The sequence below is a fragment of the Neolamprologus brichardi genome, chromosome 8 (genome assembly GCF_056152115.1).
Source record: "Neolamprologus brichardi isolate AB-2024 chromosome 8, ASM5615211v1, whole genome shotgun sequence".
Lineage (NCBI taxonomy): Eukaryota > Metazoa > Chordata > Actinopteri > Cichliformes > Cichlidae > Neolamprologus > Neolamprologus brichardi.
In genome coordinates, this window is record NC_142111.1 from 26,352,958 (window position 1) to 26,368,690 (window position 15,733).

Sequence of the window (15,733 nt, forward strand, 5' to 3'; positions counted from 1 at the left end):
AATTCTTGATCACTTGAGAAATGTAACTGTAAAAGCACTGTGCCGAATCACTCAGATCATAGGACCAAGGTTTGTTTTTCATAGCTGTATTAAATCTGAGTCATTGAACTGGGAAGGTTTAACGTGTGACTGTGAAGATTTACGTTGTTGCCAAGCAGAAATGTTCATTATTCAGTTTCACCACGATTCTGTTAGAGCTCTGCTGAAACGCTAATGTTCTGTGTCTGTGTGAAAACCAATTCTCCGGTGACACCAAGTAAAACCTGCCATGTGTTTCATCCTGTGCGTAAACGGACACGCAGAAACGTGACGGTCCTCGACTCTGACGCAGCTCCCGTCTGAACACACTCTATATGGATGTTTTCTTACTGTGTCAGTAGTTGCTTCTCTGTCGTGAACCAACTTGCTTTTCACACTGTGCTCCACCACGTGACGGACGGACAGAGCGAGGTTACGATTGGTCAGCAACGAGGAAGTGACCGGGAGGGCGGGGCGATAAGGGCCTACGTGTGTCCTGTTTATGTTCGAACTCCAACACCCCGACAGAGGATGAAAACATGAACTGTCAGAGCATACAGACTGTCACAGTACATCTAAGGGAGACCCTTATTTTATTTATGAATATGCTGCTTGGAGTTTCTTAAACTTTAATAAAGAAATATGGTTTACAAATCTGTTTCTGATATGTGTCACTGACAACACGTCTCTTCTACTTAATGCAAACTGTTACTGTGATATTGTCAAGAAGCAGCAACCTCCGAGGGTGAACTGTGCCAAAAGCGGCACTTCCTCTAATATCCAATAGAATCAGTCCCCGTAGACTCGTATATTTAAATGTCTGTTTGCTGAGTGCGGTTCCAGTGATTTATTGGCATGGCCCTGATCACTGCCACTGATTAACAGGTATCTGTGTCTGCTCGTTGTACCCATACTTTGCTAGTGTTAGGCCACAGTCAAGCCTATAGATCGGTCAAGGACTCCATGGTAACCACCAGTTGCTGGGTAAAAATGTGTGACCATTTGGCGAGTGTTTTCAGGAGGTTGTTTGCTGTTGTTAAATGTGCTGCACTGCTTTGGTTGCTCACAGATTGCTGCTGTCCTCAGTAGTCTGCAAATGGTCTGCAAACATGTGGCAACTACTTACCAACCAACTGTGAAAATGTGAAGAGTGCGACAGGAAGCAGAGACTGTTTGCCTTCAAAGTAAAAGCAGTAAGGCATGACTTTTACTTTGAAGACAAATGGTCTCAGTTTCTGGTGTGCTTTGACTTTTTCACTGCTGCTCGGTGGTTGGAGAGTGTTAGCAGACCGGTTGGTATCTGCTTGTGTATCTATCCCACGTATCGGTTCGACTTGCGCCACAATCGTGTGATTTGAGTTTGTGTGCTGGAGGAGGAAAAAGCGGCGCCGTCTACAGTGGATATGGACATTACTGTTATATCTATCACATGAAAAGGTCGAGAGCTCGATGGACAGAAACAGCTGCATTATGCTGCTAGCACAACTTCAGCGGTTTGCAAGCATCTGCACAGACAGCATGCTAATGCTAAGCTAGCCACGAACCCAGAGTGGAAGCTGAGTGAGTGCCGACGCCAGCAGCCAGACCCTGAACTTCAACAGGTAACAAACCGAGTGGGTGGCTGTAGCTCAGGTGGTAGAGCAGGTCATCTACTGATCGGAAGGTTGGTGGTTCGATTCCTGGCTTCCCCTAGTCTGCATGCCAAATATCCTTGGGCAAGATACTAACCCCAAATTGCTCTCGTATGAATGTGTGTGAATGTTATCTAGAAAGCACCTACAGAAATGTGCTTGTGCGAATGGGTGTGAATGGGTGAATGCACAAGTTATGTAAAGCGCTTTGAGTGCTCAGAAGAGTAGAAAAGCGCTATATAAGAACCAGTCCATTTACCATTTACCGATGAGCAGTCAGGCTGGAGCCGCCGTTTCTACCTGTTCGTGTATCTAAAGCAGAATCACCATGGCAACGGCTTCAGAGTGTCTTTGTGCTGTGTTTTCATCTTTGTGTGTGTCCTCATTATGATAGAGGTTTGTGTTGTGTGTGTGACGTAGCCTGTAGGTTTATACTGGTAACGATGAGACTGTTTCAGGTCATTTTACAGAGAAATGCAAATATATTCTCCTTGGAGTAATTAAGTACTGAACTGCATTACTTTTAAGAATGTGTGTAAGCAGCCAAAACAGTCCTGAAACTAATGGTATCTTTTATATCCTTTACTCTGACACTTACACCAGCAAACTTAAACTCTGAACTATCTCATTTTCTTTCAAAGCAATCAGCAGGTGACACTTTTCCTTGTTAATTTAAATTCCCCCAAATTGCATAAAAGTGGCCGTCAGTATCCAAGGTGACATCTTCAAATGTCCAACCAGGACCCTAAAGTCCAAATCAGCTGTTTCCCGTCATGTAGCAAATCATCATGTTTGACAAGTGGAACCAAAGGTCTGACATGTTTATGTCATAATTCAATGTCAGCCATGCATTTTGTGTTCTGTGAGTGCCTCGGTGTGTCCCCGCTGCTAAGATGAAGTAAAACTGAACACCAGCTTTTCTGTACGTACGCTCGGCTCAAGGTTGGAGTTTTTGCTCAGTTCTCCACTGATTTTCATGAAATTGAGTTTGGTGATTGGTGCTGGAAATAAACCTGTCCTGTGCCTGTGGCTGTGGTGGAGGAGGTCGAAGAGCACCGGGAGACAACTCTCAATAAAGCCATCAACAAAGACTTCCAACAAAATCAGCAGGTTTGTTCAAATCTAGCTTTTTACATTTGAGGCAAATCAAGAGGCTAAAAACACCAGGCGTTAAGAAACACCAGAGTTAAGAAACGACCACTTTCCTCGGGTCCTGATGCCAGAAAATCTACATTGTTGTGACATGTTGGTGTCACATGCTGCCTTTAGTCCAATGCTGCATGAATTTTGACTTTAGTATATTAGAGGCCACAGAGATTACAGGTTTTTGTCACTGCTGCTGTAACATGCTGGGATTCGTGCTGCTGTCAAAGTCACCTCGTGTCTAACTGAGATAAAGCAGCATTACCTGATACCCAGACAATTACTCATTGAATAAAATTGGCCTAAAATACAGCTACAAGATCAAACTTTCCTTTTTGCTAAAGCATATAGTTAGTGCTGGACCAGGTGACCCTGAATCCTCCCTTAGTTATGCTGCAATAGGCGTAGGCTGCCGGGGATTCCCATGATGCACTGGGTGTTTCTTCACTCACTATGTATTAACAGACCTCTCTGCATTGAATCATATCTGTTATTAATCTCTGTCTCTCTTCCACAGCATGTCTTTATCCTGTCTTCCTTCTCTCACCCCAACCAATCACAGCAGATGGCCCCGCCCCTCCCTGAGCCTGGTTCTGCTGGAGGTTTCTTCCTGTTAAAAGGGAGTTTTTCCTTCCCACTGTCGCCAAAGTGCTGCTCATAGGGGGTCATAAGATTTTGGGGGTTTTCTCTGTTATATTTTAGGGTCTGTACCTCACAATGTAAAGACTGTTTTTATGATTTGGTGCTAAAAATGAATTGAAAATGAACCAAATTGTTCAGAAAGTAACTGATACATTGTGACCTCGCAGGTTTGGGTTTTAAAGCTTTGTGCAGCACTGACTGGGAGGGAGGTAGAAGAGGGCAACAGGTGGTATCGGTTAAAAACCAGTCATGACGTTTGGGTATTTGTGAGTATCAGAAGTGTACACGTCATTTGCGATTTTGTGTCTTGTTGCCGAGGAGAAAAACATTAAAGATTGTTTTTTAATGTTTCTTCAGAAACACTTTCTCCTGGTTTCAGGTAACGGCTGCGCAGCTGCAGCGTGAGCATCCTCTCCAGAGTCCGTGCTTTGATAACAGCAGGACGTCTCTCCGATACAGGGAACCAACGCTTTCTTCTCTGAGAGGTGAACGCCACTAACACATTAAAAATTCCCCTTAAAGTCTCCGTGCACGTCAAACATTTACAAACTCATAATAGAAATGTTTTGGTGTTTAAAAGCTAAAATGATCCAGGTCTCTGGATCTGCCAGCGTTTAATGAGATATTGGTCCGCACACGTCCTCCTCATCTCCAGTTCAAATGTGATCAATGACTCTGAGCGCTGCTTATGACGCCAAACACATCATTTCATGTGTGATCTGTTGCCAGATTTTTCAGCTTTTCTCTTTAAATATCACACCGAACTGAACGTTTTGGTGTCATATCCAAAGACGTGATCTCCGAAACACTAATTTACAAACTCACCTGCGTCTGATCAGAAACGTCACGCTCCACTGCCAGACAAAAGGAAAAATGTCACCAAGAAGTCTGAAATCTTTGGGGGTTTAAATTTGGAGTTAAACAGACAGGAAATGTTATTTGGGCAAAGGGAACGACGCCAGGAGGGACGTGAAGCTGGACAAGTTGTTCACCAAGAGAAAGCAGATGGGCGGACTTTAATTTGTCTCACACTGTGTGCCTGTAAGCTGTTTTTAAGGGGAGATTATTTCGTCTAAGGCTAATCCTTCCAATCAACACCATTTTCAGTGGACGCAGAGGCTGTGTTAGTCGGTCCCTGGAGCCATTTAATGCTTTTCACTCCAAGCAACCTGAAAATGTAGCACTTGCTCTGAGTCTGTTTTCAACAACCTGGAGATCAGCCTCATCCACACTGCTCACAGCTTTGAAACAACTTTACTTTTTCTGTTGTTTTGATTTTCTCTGAGCCCCCCCCCCCCCCCCCCCCCTAAATACATGCAGAGTGATTTGAGATCCTTTAAAATGTGGTTGTTCCAACCTCCTCTCTCGCCACATTAGAAGTCTTTTCTTACCGGTTTGATCGGATGTCTTCAGGAATCATCCTTCAGGGTTTTGAGATCATGTTTATTCTCAGATACTTTCCTTTCATCTAAGCTAGCTGCATTTCAGAAACACACACTGCTGTTCAAACTGTTTGTGAGGGGCACCCAATCAGAAGAAAATTACCTTAAAGTGGGAGGAGCTTAAGCAGCTTGTTTCAGGCATTGTGTCTTTAAACCAAAACAACCAGTTTTGTGACTTAAACCTGAGAAAACAACGAGGAGTAAAATACTAAGTAAAAAGTAACAATGCCAGTGTTACCGTGTTAGTTACCGTGGTAACAAACCATGTTTCTCTCAGACTCCTCCCAGCAGTGTGTGCTGCTGAATGACGCTCAGATGTGATCAAGCCTGGATCCAGTTCAGATCTGCCCACAGTGGTTCATTTACTCCATGATCCATATTCCTTATTCAAAGTCCATCCACGTTATTCTCAGCCTGCCCTGTGTTTTCTCACTTCCATGTTAAACTGTAAAACTAGAAAGTTAAAACTAGTTGCTGTGAGAGAAACAGTACTGTTCTTCGGCAGCACACATTGCTGCTGCGTCTGAATGAATGTAAGGTGACGTTGCTCGTGTTTCACAGCCCTGGCATATTCTGTAAGGTAAAATAACATCGCTGGTTCATAAGTAACAGTGAGCCAGTGAGCAGAGGAGACATTTCTGTGGATCCTCGAGCTTCCCCCTCCCTCTCTCTGCTGCATCCAGCCGTCAGTGCGCCTGGCAGAAAACATCCTCTGCTCTGTCAATTAGGGGGAAGATTTAGTCGGATGCACCGTGAGGAATATTTAAACCGACACACCGGGATGTGCAGGATGTCAGCTGTCCCCTGGCTTTTAACGTTGGCTCTGCAGCACGTTTGGCTGTCACCACGGCGACTGTCGGGGTAGACAGACAGCCCGACTTGACTAAATGGTTACATGTGCCACCTGCTCTGACGAGCCGGCAGATGGAATATCTGATTTTTCACGGGCGAGGTGCCTCGCTGGCGTCCTGTTTCGCTGAGCAGTCGGACATGTGACAAAGTGATGGGTACACGAAGTGACTCCAGAGGTGAAAGATGGCTTAGCTGGCTGTTAGCGTTCTTGCTAACTGAATGATAGGTGGATGGATGGATGCAGCGTATCTGTCAAATTCTGCAAATCAAATTTTAAGCCTATAAGAATTCAACAAGGAAAATTTAGCTTTCCTGGCAGAGCAAATGCACAATAAGGCTGAGCAGCAAACGTGATATTAACATGGATTTGTTTCCCCCAAATACTGACACAACTTTCCAAAGAGCAGGTGGAGGAACTGGGAAACACTTTGCTACATCACTCCTTCATTTACCAAAGCTCTGCAACTGTTTGAAACCTGAGCAGACAAGCTGCTGTGTTTCTTAAAGATACGTTTTCCCATACAGTCACGACTACAGGCAAGCATGACATTGGAATAGATATGCAGGTACGGTGGCCCTGAAAGGTCAAACACACTGCGACTTAAGAAAACACCAGTAAATAGAAAAATACTGCGAAAGCACACAAAACACAACAGAAATAGAAAAAAAAAATACAGTAAAAGCTCACAAAAGAAAAGAAAACATCTCAGGTGACAGCAAAAGTATTTTTGGGAAACAGAAAAGTCAAAGAAGTGACATGCTAACAACTAACAGTAAATAGCTAACAGCAAACTGCTAACAGCTAACAGCAAACTGCTAACAGCTAACAGTAAACAACTAACAGCAAACTGCTAACAGCTAACAGTAAACGGCTAACAGTAAACTGCTAACAGCTAACAGTAAACAGCTAACAGCAAACTGCTAACAGTAAACAGCTAACAGTAAACTGCTAACAGCTAACAGTAAACAGCTAACAGCTAACAGTAAACAGCTAACAGTAAACAGCAAACTGCTAACAGCTAACAGTAAACAGCTAACAGTAAACAGCTAACAGTAAACTGCTAACAGCTAACAGTAAACAGCTAACAGCTAACAGTAAACAGCTAACAGTAAACTGCTAACAGCTAACAGTAAACAGCTAACAGTAAACAGCTAACAGTATACTGCTAACAGCTAACAGTAAACAGCTAACAGCAAACTGCTAACAGCTAACAGTAAACAGCTAACAGCACACTGCTAACAGCTAGCAGTAAACTACTAACAGCAAACTGCTAACAGCTAACAGCAACTGTGTATCTAAGTATCACCTGAATCGTGTCATTAAAACACACATACCTGCATTCTGGAGTGGCATTCTCTGCAGACCTGCTCCATCCAGTTGACAGTACAGACCAAAACCCTGTTGTTGTTTGGTTTCACAATTTTGTCCTTTCATATGTTGCCTTTGTACTAATTTTGATCTAACACATAGTTCTAAGTATTTTTATTGACACATTCGATACTTTTTGAGACAGAGGTTCGCCTGTCCACCCGTCCGTCCTCGTTATCCGGTTTGGGGATGAAGTTTGTCCCAGCTGTCCTAGAGTGAGAGACGTGGTACAGTCTCTCACAGGACCAACAACCTTTCATACCCACATTCACCTACAGCCAATTTCGAATCACCAGACAACACAAACCGCACCCACACACCAAGAAGCTCCAGGTCTGACTGGGTCTGGGGCCTTTCTGTTTGCAGGTTTGTACAATCATATATAAATTCTTGGCTTGAGCTGAAGAAAAGCAGCAGCACAGATTTCCTCTCTCCTCCTCACCGAAAGGATCTTTTCACTTTTTCAGTGTCGGTTACACCCAAACCTTTTGCTACCCTGTGGCAAAACCCTGCTTAAAAATACAGGATAATCTGCTTTCCTTGTACTACTTAAGTTTCAGAGCACTTAGTGGGTTTGTATGGCACATCCCTCCTCCTCCTCCCCTGCTGCTGAGTTGTGCCTTCTGGATAAAACAGCTCATTACTCACTTTACCTCCAGCAGCTGGAAGAAATAAAAGCCAATATGATTGTGAGAGTCCAGTTGTGCCGGGTAGTTATGGGCCATTATATGGTTACAGGCTGAGCCGCTGTCACACAGGGAGATGGGTCAGTGTGTGTAAATCAAGCGAGGGATGGCGTGAAGCCGTGAGGTTATGTTATCATGGCTGAGCTGTGCACATGAAATACAGGGGAGGGACTCTGAAGCCACACGGGCATGAAATGGAGGCTTCACCGTCATAAATATGCAGATTCACTGAAAGTGCTGCAAACTCCTGCCATCGCTTGGCCACAGCGCACTTACTGAAGACGAGTAGCTCGGGAGGGGAAATAAACCAGCTGGGATTTCTGCTCTGTTTTCTCGATATCTGTTTTTCTAAAGCGAAATAGAAATCCCAGAGAATCTGAAAAGCCCACAAGGCGGTTTAACAGCAGTTAGCAAAGTTTGGAGGTATTTCCAGAATCCTCCATGATTCTTCTGTGCAGCTGGGCTCTGTCTGCAAGGAAAAGACATTCCCACACCCACGGCCAGGAGAGCAGCGTGGACACTTCCTGTCTATGCTGCATTTTCATTATCGCTCTAACACCGTGTATCTAAAGGAGGCCATCGGTATGCAAAGTCACTCGTCTTTCAGCGTTCACTATTCAGCAGTGAGAGGTGTCGCTGAGACTTATTTAGCAGGTCACCAAGATAACATACTCTGTGCATGAGAAGAATGGGTGACTGAGTCAAAACCATAGATGTTCACTTCTGCTCAGACTGCCGCCCCGTGACGCAGACCCAGATAAACAGCAGATAATCCATGGTTGGATAGACGGACAGTATTTGACACGAGGAGCACTGGTTTGAACCAATAAGCTTTTAGCTAGCAGGAGTCCCCCTGGGTTCCATACTAGGACCACTGCAGGTCTGCATATATATCAGGATTGTTTCTGATATTTTGCTACGTTTTTGTACGTGACAGTTTTTTATGGCTCATCTGCTTCAGTCATGTGTGACATTTAAATTGCAAACTGGAAAGTGTAGCTAGCTGAACAAATATTTTGTTTTCCCTTTTTTAAAAGGGAGAAATAAGGTTTTTCCCTGCAGAAGAAGAAACATTTGAGTTTTTTATTATTATTTTACTTTTACTGCATCGTGGATACCTGCTCGTTATGAATGCACCTGACTGCAGAAATGGCATAAATCCCTGTTCTCATCAATTTGTTGCTGCTAAGTGGCCCCACTGGATCCAAACCTGCAAATTAAAACAGGAACTGCAGCAGGAAACAAACACCTCCCGGACTCTAAAATGACTGTTTTTGTCAGTGAAGTCTGGTTAATGGCTTCACTTCGTTCTCAGCACTGCCTGAGTGCAGGTGAAGTGGTGAAAATGTTCTAAAGATAGCTTCCATTTAACCCCATACTGGTTCTTTGAGGGGTTTGGCCGCTGTGCCAGCTGGTGACACCCCACAGAATGAAAGCAGGCTGCAAAAGGTTTTATTTGAAACTTGAACATCTTGAACATCTTTTTCTTCAGCTGTTGGTCTCCACCTCCCCCCCTTCTCTGCTGCTGTATGTGCAGCAGAGCAGCAGCTCAATACGATGGTTCGAATCACAACCTCACAGCAACAAGCTTTGAATCTGTGTGGAGTTTGCATCTTCTGGTGATTCTTATTCGGCTGTGGGTGGGAATGACCGACTCTGTCCTGTTCTTCCCTGTCCTAGGCTCAAACACAACTCCAGACTGGAATTGTTTGCATTGATGGAGAAAAGCTGTTTGTTTGGTTAAAAGTTCTTTAAAGTCACGACGGATCATCTTCTGAGGGACAGGTGTTCTTTTATATTCAGCTCAGTGTCCCTTTTCAGTGTCACGTAAGCTTCATTTTTCCACTATCCATCCTTTTTCTTCCACTGATCCGTGACTTTCCCCGGTAACATCGGCCAGTTTTTCCTGGGACATCTCCAGGCACTCCAGGCCCGATGAGGAATATGCTTTTAGAGGTAGTTGTTGGTCTAACCAGGGTTTCCTCTGAGTTGGGCGTAGAAAGCATCCTAGTCAAACTACCTCAGTTTCCTCTGTTCACCTCGGAGGACCAGTAGATCTGCTCTTCAACCACAGACCAGTTCAGCAGTTTGTCAGCAAACTCATACTTGTGGTCACTGCCCAGAGCTCACGGCTGTGGGGGAGGGGCCGAATGTCGACTGAATGATAAACGTGAACGCCTTCGATCGTGTTAGCGTGCAGGTTCACAGCAGTGAATCGAGTAATTTAACAATTCGTGATCGTTTCGAACAGTAGACGAAAACAAACTGAAACAAAGAACAAGCAGAATCCACCCTCGATCTCCATCCTCCGTGTACAGTCTTTGCTGCAGCTGCACGCCAAACACCACCTTATCTCCGAGACGCAACAACGGACACGATGGCGCTATTTGACGCCCCTGCAGTGGAGATGGTTTACTTACGGTTTTTCTTCGACGACACTTTAACGTTCTCAGTAAGATCACTGTCACATCCCATGATCACGCGCTCTCATGACACCGTCACATGTTGTATTTCACTGGAGTCATCTGAGTGTATGTATGGGTGTATCATGTTAATGTTACGATCATATAAGAACAATAAAAGTAACTCTGCTGGTCATTTTTTGATGAAATGCCTTAAAATAACCGTAAATTAGATTAAATTTCTGTCTTAGGAGAAGTCGGTTCATCTCCTTCACGTCCCAGCAGATGGTATTTATGTCTGCAGTCAGTTTTAAAGGCTCAGTGAGAAGCAGCTTCTGTAGTGCAACATATTCTTCAAATATTTTCATCTCAAAGGATCTGATCGTTCATTGAAGCTCTTCTTGTTTCACATTTTAAGTTGCCATTAAAAATCACAAAGCTGTGGAAACTTCACGATGTTAGTGCGTTTGTATGTGATGATGAACGTTTGTCTTCAACTCTCCCACAGACGGTACACAAACACAGATGGTTTCTGAACTCCATGCATCAGTGTTAGCATTGTGGCTGCAGGAGGCACCGTGATTGGACAGGGCGGTGCTAACCAGCGAGCTCTGCTAGCAAGCGTCATCCACATAGGTGTGTGTGGCTCACGGGTGATGGACTGTTGGTGTAATTATTCACACAGGATGACATATTATTTATCAGAAATGTAAAAGGTGAAGCCTGTCAGACAGCTCGCAGCTACAACTGTTCCCATCCACCTGTCAGTCAAAGAAGCCACGCCCCTAATAATCCAAACTTTAAAACTGCTCGACCGGGCGTTAGAGGAGCTGTGGTGTTTGCTTTCATTTTCCAGCCCTGCTGCTCGTTCGCTCATGACCAGCTGCAGCGGAGACCGCCTCGGGGTTGGTGCACGCTCAGTCACTGAATCAGAGGCGACGGGGAAGCTGGTCACTCTCGTTGGAGGATTTGTCCTTTTGTATCTTGAGAGTCACTTGACCTTCGAAACACCCGGTTCTTTGGTGATTCTGCCTCGTTTCTCCGCCCTCTCACCATCACACGCCGACACTCGGCCGGCGTCGATGCCAGAACCCTGATCTGCATCGCTGCGGCTCTAAGCCTCGCAGCACCTGGATGGTCTCCTAAATCCCATTCTTCAGACGGATTACAGCTTCCAATCCGAGCAAACCTCCTCCAGCCCAACAAATCCTCAAAGGAGACGTTCACTGAACGCCCATGTAACGGCGCCTCATACTGCCACGCCCCTGCTGGAGCTGCACAACACCGCCAACAAAAAGCAGCCAGATTTTGCTGAATACTGCGATTCTGACAAACCGAGACGCCTGCGGCTGCGTCGGCAGTGTTTGTCTCTAAGCCCTGATAAAAGGCCTCAAAGATGAGCTGCAGTTTTGTTATGTAGAGAAGAATAAGAGATTATAGCTGACGGCCGATTTAATTTGCACACAACTGCTTTATGCAGAAGGATGCTTTCCACCCAGGAAACAAAGTGCGATCCTTTGTTATTCTGAAGATAGCAGACATTAATTTGGGCTTGTTTATATCTATATACAGCCGTGCCAAGCTGAGGCATGAATCTGATGCACTAAAGCTTTTGTGTTTATGAGTCGTCGACCTTTGAGCTTTGGTCTGATGGTGGGAAACAATAAAAAGCATTCACAGGTCGGCAATCTGACGTTCTTACATCGTGGATCCTGTTAAATGACAACAAATCACTGAATAAATGACAGCGGGGTTAATATTTTCAATGCTCCACGTGGATTTAACATTAGTGCGATTCACTAAACGGCTGTGGTTCCTGGTTTTCGTGGCTCCGACATTTCAAACTTCCTGCAGGACCAGGCTCAGGGAGGGGCGGGGCCATCTGCTGAGACCGGTTGGGGTTAGGGGAGGAAGCGAGTGAAGGAGAAACACAGAGTGGAGAAGGAGTGGGCGTCTCCTTGAGGTGATCAGGCAGCTTCCATCACAACCGTCTTCTTAAATCACGCCATCCACGCCTCACCGTCAGCATCATCATCCTCACCTCTCACCCCCATGCACAGGCGTGACTCATAATCCTCCGTCAGCCCTCATCTTCCACCGTAGGCTGGAGAACTGAAACAAATCTGCCTCTAATGTGTTTCAGCTCTTACCGTGTCTCCCTGCTCTCATTAGCGCTCCGTGAAACGATCTGTAGCTGTGAGTTTGAGTTAAACGGTTTTGTTTTGGACAAGTTTAGCTGCTCGTTTAGATGACAGGGCTCGTAGCTGCACCGTGGCACTTAATGTTTCAGGCTGATGAGTAATTACAGAGTAATGACTGTATGGTTGCAGAGGGATTACCGCTATCATGTTATTCTTGTCTTGTGTCTTTTTGAAGCAATAATAATGGTGAAAACACATCATCAGCTGCACAAGCACATCACTATCAGAACAACCCTTCCTGCAACACCGAAGCAGCACACCATTAGCCCTGGCAAAGAAGACAGAAGACGTGACCATATTTAGAGAAGAGCTTTATAATATCCTCATAGGAGCCATATTATTGGTCACACCAGCACAAACGTGGTCCACAGGTCCAGTTCAGTCCAGTCGGCTGAGGTAAAGCCCGGCTGACAGCTAGACGCTGCAGCCGTCCACCTGTTGGCCAGATTCAGTTTCATTCATATAGCGCCAAATCACAACAGCAGTCACCTCCAGGTGCTTTATATTGTAAGGTAGAGACCAATGCAGAGAAACCCCCAAATTAGACAACCCCCTACAGGCAAGGACTTGGTGACAGTGGGAAGGAAAAACTCCCTTTTAGCAGGAAGCAACCTCCTGCAGGACCAGGCTCAGGGAGGGGCGGGGCCATCTGCTGTGATTGGTTGGGGTTAGGGGAGGAAGTAGGGACGGGTACCGGTATCTGGTGCCATTATGGCATGTCAGATGTCACACACTTTAGATTCTAGCCAATCATTTTACGTTTCCGAGGATAGTAGGCGGGTCCAGGTACGTACGTTCTTTTAGAGCAGAGCTACAGATTAAAAATGCCCAAGGCGAAGCGGTCAAAGTCTGGCTGTACTTCACAGCAAAAGATGCAAACTCAGCAGCTGCAACAAGTGCTTTAAGCTGATACTGTGATACTGTCAAAGGAGGTAACACCTCAAATCTGATGAAACACCTGGCGACGCATAGCGTTTTTTTAAAAGCCGAAAAATGCACCATATTTGATAGCTTGCTGCGAGACCTCACACCGAGCACATCTACTGCGGGTGTGGTGCCTGTTATCGACCCGGAGTTAGCAACATCCCCCAAAAACCCGAAGAGGAGAGTCCTGGCCCCTAGCCCTGCCAGTGTAGCAGAAATGATGAGGATGATGATGCAGCAGCAGCCGTTCTTCTCTGCGTGAGTAGCTTAATGTTGTTCGTGTGTAATTTACGTTGAGTAGGCTAACCACGTTATTACATTAATGCATGTAAGGTGAACTAGCAAACACCATCATAGCTACATGCGGCTGTCTTCTTGTTTGATGGCAGATACTCCCTTCACCCTGGACAAAAAGGCTAAAATGACCAAAGAAAAAGTGGAAAACAGTTAAACATGAGAGGTTTTTGGACAAAGTTTGTGTTCTCCATTCTTTAAGCACCGGTTTGAGCACCGTTTAAGCACCGGCACCGTTTCAAAAGTACTGGTTTGGTACTGGTATCGGATAAAACCTAAACGATACCCATCCCTAGGAGGAAGTGAGTGAAGAAGAAACACCCGGTGCATCATGGGAATCCCCCAGCAGCCTACACCTATTGCTGCAGTCAGGGTCACCTGACTGTATGTTTCACAAAAAAGTTTTAAGCCTAATCTGTAAAAGTCTTACTTGTAAATAACCAGGAACCAGAAGTAAACCATCAGTCTGAGAGCTCATTAAGATCTTGTATATGATGAAAAAGATTTTCAGAGAAGCCGCTGTGGGAGAAAAACGGGCACAGCAGTCGCATCCGTCACGCTGAGCCTCACAAGTGTGCAGATGTAAAAGCTCGAGCAGGATCTATGTTAGAGAGAAAGAGGCTGTTGCTTCTAACACTCACACACATTTCAGAGAGCTCAGTCTTTGTGTTTCTGCTCATGCAGCGGCTACAATAACACACACACGTCTGTTTTTCTTCTCTTCTCAACCGCCTTTGCAATTTTCAGAGTATTCACTTGTGATCACCACGTAGCTTTTGACCACATGCAAAGACGTCTCCGTCTCATTCTGCAGCTTTGTCTCGCTTCTTTCAGCGTCGTCTGTTCCACGTGAAGTCATCCCGCGCCTGCTCTTTACTCTGCCTTTGTTTTATTCCCATCTGCCTATCGCGAGCATGAATGCAGCTTGTCCTCTTTAAACGAGAGGCTGCAGCTGTATCCATCCTCGTCTTACTCCTGAAAACACATCGACAGACTCGACCTGTGCCTCTGTGCAGCGCCTCCCTTCATTAATCTCTATATCTATTTATTACTGAAGCTATTCACGCTCCTTCTGCAGATATACATACTGTACATCCATCAGCACGCCCCCTCCCACCGCTCCTGCTGACCGAGCTCTCATATAAAGACTCCAGCAGGTAGTTGCGTAGTAACAGGGCGAAGCACCGTGGTTAGTCTGAGCGAGTGGGCTGAGCGCCTCGCGGCCTCATCTCTGCCTCTTAGAGGAGAGCAGAGCTCGGCGACAGCACGTGCAGCCTCCTCTACGGCGGTCGATGAGATTCAGCTAAAAACAAACGTGTGTGTTCATCAAATGGACACAATTAACCACAAATATAAAGATTTGTGTCAAAGGAACACCGATTCATGGCTTCTGTGTGTGCGGACTGATTTGGGTGTAGTTACCCATGAAAGCCTCCATCAGTGCTGTCACTGACGAGGACTGACAGAAGCAGATGCTTCAGCTACGTGTTAGCATCAGCTGTTCACATATAAACAAACACCACCCAAGGAAAGTTGTTAATGAGCTGCAGTTCCTTTAATGGCCACTAGAGGCTGCCTCCACTCCCACAGACTCCTGTGTAAAAATGCTCAGCTGCACAGCTGAAATAAGCTTGTATATCTGAAATAAGCTCGTATATCTGAAATAAGCTTGTATATCTGAAATAAGCTCGTATATCTGAAATAAGCTTGTATAACTGAAATAAGCTTGTATGTCTGAAATAAGCTCATATATCTGAAATAAGCTTGTATATCTGAAATAAGCTCGTATATCTGAAATAAGCTTGTATATCTGAAATAAGCTCGTATATCTGAAATAAGCTCGTATATCTGCTATGAAATAGAAGCTGTGGGTCCTTTGAGCTGTACCACAGTAAAGCTGGCAGAGGTTGGAGTAATTTACATATTGGAAAACCGCACTGGGAACCCGAAAGCATCTGCCAATCTTTAGCTCCTCCCACGGCTGCTGACGTCAGTAGATCCAGCTTACGATGAGAACTGTGTGCCACAAAGGTTGGTGTGATATGGGAGTGACTCGTTGGGTCTGCTTTGTGGGTCAGCTCATGAGTTTGTTTTCTTTACAGGCTTTGAGGAACAGACTGCTCACCTGC